This window comes from Pelodiscus sinensis, chromosome 18, assembly GCF_052426305.1.
Source record: "Pelodiscus sinensis isolate ZL-2025 chromosome 18, ASM5242630v1, whole genome shotgun sequence".
Classification (NCBI taxonomy): domain Eukaryota; kingdom Metazoa; phylum Chordata; order Testudines; family Trionychidae; genus Pelodiscus; species Pelodiscus sinensis.
This window is the reverse complement of record NC_143069.1, coordinates 9,193,583-9,198,042: the sequence shown is the minus strand read 5'-3', so window position 1 is coordinate 9,198,042 and position 4,460 is coordinate 9,193,583. Positions and strand designations below refer to the sequence as shown.

Genomic DNA, 4,460 nt, shown 5'->3' with positions numbered 1-4,460 from the left:
TGGATCAGGCCAGACATTTGGAGGTGGGATAGATGAGATTTATGGCACATGCCAAACCACTAGTTACCCCATCCCACTGTCCAGTCCGTGGCACTTTGCTTGATGCATGAAAAGCACGTTAGCAGTGGTCATTCATCCTTGGGCTTTGATCCCCTGTCAGCTCTGCGTTTGCATGTTCCATCCATTCACTCAGCATTCTTAGAATGCCTTTGTTAACCCAAAGAACGCATCCTGCAGGGGGTTGGGGGATGGACTCCTGTGCCCATGCCAAATTCAATGGGGGGTGCCCTAGATTCAAGGTCTGTTTCTGCAGATCCAATCTTGGGCGTGAGGCCATGTTTCGAGAGCAAGGGGCTCCCAATGAAATGTCTGTTATTCCTTTGCAGAGTCATCACAAGCCTTACTAGGTAAGTTGGGTTGGGATCCTAAACCTTCCCTTCTAACACAGCACATTTCAGTGATGGAAATATGCACCCACTATAGCAGGGGTGGGCAAAATATGGCTCGGAGGCTGGATCCAGGTTGCCAAGTATTTCTTGCCGGCCCACCAAGCTGATTAGCAGAGATGCAAACCTACAGCCAGCAGTGTGTGTTCAGCTGCCCCTCCACCATCTTGCTCTTTCCTGCAGCCGAGATGCTTCCCCTGCTATTTGTGCAGAGTGGGGGGAAAGGGACAGGGTCGATGTAGAGGGGAACAGGTGCAGAGGAGAGGGAAGCACCCAAGTCAGGGTGTTCCTCTGCCCCTGGAGCTCATCTCTGCAGAACAGGGGTCAGAGAGAGTGGGGCACACAGGGGAGCTGCTCCAGTCTGAAGCACAGAAGGTAAAGAGACTCAGAGGTGCTCATGCTCTGTCTCTCTCTCTCACAAACACACGCTTCCCTCCCCATACTCCATCTCTGCGATGCAGGAGAGGAGGAGAGACCACAGAGCAGGCCAGCTTTCCCTGTCTTAAAGAGAGTGCGTGGTTTCTCTGAGAAAGTTACCCAACCACAGCCAGTGCACAGACTCTCTGTGTCACTGTCTCACACACACACTGTTGCTGTGCCACACACAGACACTGTCCCACACAAACCACCACACAGACTCTCCCATCTCTGTGCTACACTCACTCTGTGTCACAAAGTCTGTCTTTCACACACAGAGTGCCTCTCTTTCATACACACACACTCTCCTTCTCTCCCTGACCCTGTATTATGACCCAACCCCATTTGACTGAGGCCCTGCCCTTTCTGGGGGGTGGAGCCAGCCCATGAATATGTATCATCCCTCTGAAAATAATCACCCACCCTTGAACTATAAGGTCCCACTTTCATCTCCTTCTGTGCCCATTCTCCAGAAAAGTCTATCTCGCAACAGGCTTTGGATCAATCTCCCATTCACTGATATAAAAGAAACTGAACTCTGCCTGTTTTTAACTGAAATAAGCCACTTAGGGCTCATATACACTGGACATGCTGCAACTGTAGCACTTTAGTGTAGACTGAATTCTTCCATTGACCTAGTGCTGACCACGGGGGTGGGGGAGGTGGGGGGGTTGGTTTAACTGTGCCACTTGGTGAAAGGGGGTTTTCAAACACCTGAGACACATAATTAAACAAACTTATGTTTTTAATGTAAACCCAGCCACAGTCTTGCATTGGTTTAACATCGCACCTTGTATTAAGCTGTGTTAAATACGTGAATCTCTGCTTGTTGGTAATAGGTGACTTGTGGAATATGGAGCCAGCTACACCTAACATGCCCCATCCCTTCTTCTTCATTATGCCTTCATATTGCTTTATGTAGGAAAGGAGATATGCTATATCCCACCAAATAATTCACCAATTCATATAAAGAATAGAAAGAAAATGAAGGACTGTGTGACATGGATTGTGGTTTATTTAGAGGATGGACTATTTGGGAGAAGGTTGTCTCATGCTCTGGGGTGTTCAGCACAGGACACGATGGGACCCTAAACACAGCTGCAAGACAATAATAATAAGTAATAAGAAAATAAGAAATAGTTGTTGTGATATGCTGTGCTCCTTGTTTTAACCACCCACGATTGCCTTCTTTGTTTCCTTTGGAGTCCAAACTGAAATAGATAAGCCAGAGCCACCTAGAATTGTTTTCTATGTTTAAAATAAAAAGACATTTCTAAAGCAGGACAAATGTGATGGAGATTACTCTCACTACAGGGCTTATTTTTTGTCTTCTTCCAAAGGACACCTGGACATGCCCAAACTGGTCCTGGTCTTCAAAATTCTTGTCGGCGTTGCAAGTGTTTCCCTCATCATCCTCATCCCATTCCTGATTTATTATCATTGCTACTTAGGTATGAAAATGGGACTTCTGCTTTTTCAGACTGAGCCATGTTCATAACTCAGATTTACTGATACAAAGACAGGGTCCTGCGGTTCTTAGTGTGGCTGACAGAAAATGGAATTTCCCCTGAGCCAGGACTGCAGGGTTTGCCCTGTAAACCTGGGCAAAAGCAAGCTAGGAACTAAACATTTCACTCGTTTTATCTCTGTGTTAAAGGGCCCAAACCCTGACTAGACACACACATGTGTGTTGATTTCATGTTGCCTTCTGTTATAGAGAGATAGGAGAGAGAATAGAGACCAGCTACAGATCTGGCCCCTTAGAATCTGTTCTTGGCCCAAATTCCCTGCCCTGAAATCTTTGAATAATATTGAGTTCCTTTGTAATGAAAAAAACAGTCTCTTTCTTACTGGCAGAGTTGGCCAAGGTTGAGACTGTATGGCTCTTTGGAGGGAAAGCAGCTGAACTCTTTCTGGTGTTCATACATTCTCTCTAACTTTGCTTTTAGGCAAGAGACAGAGGAATTCTGCAGGAGGTAAGGCATGGGACAGATGGAGGTACATGTCTGGCAAGTGTTTATATTGCTTGTAACTCAGGCAACATATTTGAGAGTATGTCGATTGTTTATGTTTTCAGGTCTAATCAATATTACTTTTTTGTCTAGGGGACTAGAATGGGGATTTTAACAATGGGAATATATTGACAGCTGATAGAGGGAGTGTCAGAGTGGGAGGAGGACCTGAGGGGGAGGACACTAGGAATAGCTGTTAATAATATACACTGCGACAAGGAATCAAAGCGGGCAGAGGAGACAGATCTGATGAGGAGGCAGGTTGTGGCAGAGAACACAATTGTGGGTGAATCGATTATGTGTTATATGATGTCACATGATGGAATTTCTGAGGTTTGTCTTTTTTGAGCTTTCCAAAAGCAAAGAAACGGATAAAGAAAACCACACACAGACACACAAAACTACATAAAAGAACAAAAATGTTGCAAATTGAAGCTTTCAAAAGTTAGGAAATGGGAGAATTAAGTTTGCCCAAGTGACCTGAATTTGGACTTCTTGTGCAAAAGCATTTGCTACAGTCTTTAAAAGATCACATTTTTTCCATGGGAGCATGTTACCAAGTGCTCAGTGATTCAGGGCTCTTGGAAAGTAACCCTGTTATGTGTAAGTCCCATGCCTCAATCATTACAAAAGTTGGAGGGGGATGAGTGAACCGCATGGGCAGTGACAGGAGGAGGAGGAGGGACTCTTGATGAAGTCAATTGAACACTGCCCAGGACCCGTTGTACACTATCCCTGCCTCTGTCACAGCATTCCTGTGTGATGCTGGACAAACCCACGTAGCACCAGCTGCTCCCCAGACACAAGAAGCACTAGCTCCGTGTTTCCCTCTCAGACCTTCAGACAGCTCCTAGACAGGGGTGACTGGGAGGAGCATTGTGAGAAGGGCTCAGCACGTCTTGGGTGAATGCTGGGTGCTAAACCGCAGGGGGTCAGGTGGCTGCTCCTTCATTCAGTCAAGGATAGATTCTGCTGAGTGCCGGTGTAATGTCGAAAGCTCTTAGGGTATGTCTGCACTACCACCCTAGTTCGAACTAGGGTGGTTAATGTAGGCAACCGAAGTTGCAAATGAAGCCCGGGATTTGAATTTCCTGGGCTTCATTTGCATCTTGCTGGGCGCCGACATTTTTAAATCCCCGCTAGTTCGGACTTCATGCCCGCGGCTACACGCGGCACGGAGTAGCTAGTTCGGATTAGGCTTCCTATTCCGAACTACCGGTACACCTCGTTCCATGAGGCCTGCATCTCTCCCTCTTCATTTGGGGTAGTTCCAGGCTTCACAACTGCCTGCCTGTGCTCTCAGTTCCCCACCTAGTTAGTCTTCCTCCGCAGGCCTGCTCTGCCCTCTGCCCAGAGGCTGTAAATGGTGTAATTGCCACACCTGAGTTACCACCCAGCTTCTAAGCAAGCACATTCATTCACAGGGCAAAAGCGTTACAGAGAAAACAATAAATGAAACCTTCTCTCCCCCCACACACATGCTAATAAGCTCTCCAGACATCACCCCTACTCCAACTTGGTCTCTGGTAGATAGAGAACCCTTTAAATGCCAGCCACTGTTTTTTTCTGTGGTGACATCTATAGC

General features: G+C 46.7%; 1 long non-coding RNA gene across 1 annotated transcript; it reads left to right on the top strand.

Moving 5' to 3' along the window:
* Positions 1 to 270: 270 nt before the first annotated feature.
* LOC149523216 (uncharacterized) lies at positions 271 to 2,861 on the top strand. The gene is made up of 3 exons (XR_016347133.1): positions 271 to 407; positions 2,204 to 2,314; positions 2,813 to 2,861. It is a non-coding gene; the product is annotated as an uncharacterized LOC149523216 (long non-coding RNA).
* Positions 2,862 to 4,460: the final 1,599 nt, after the last annotated feature.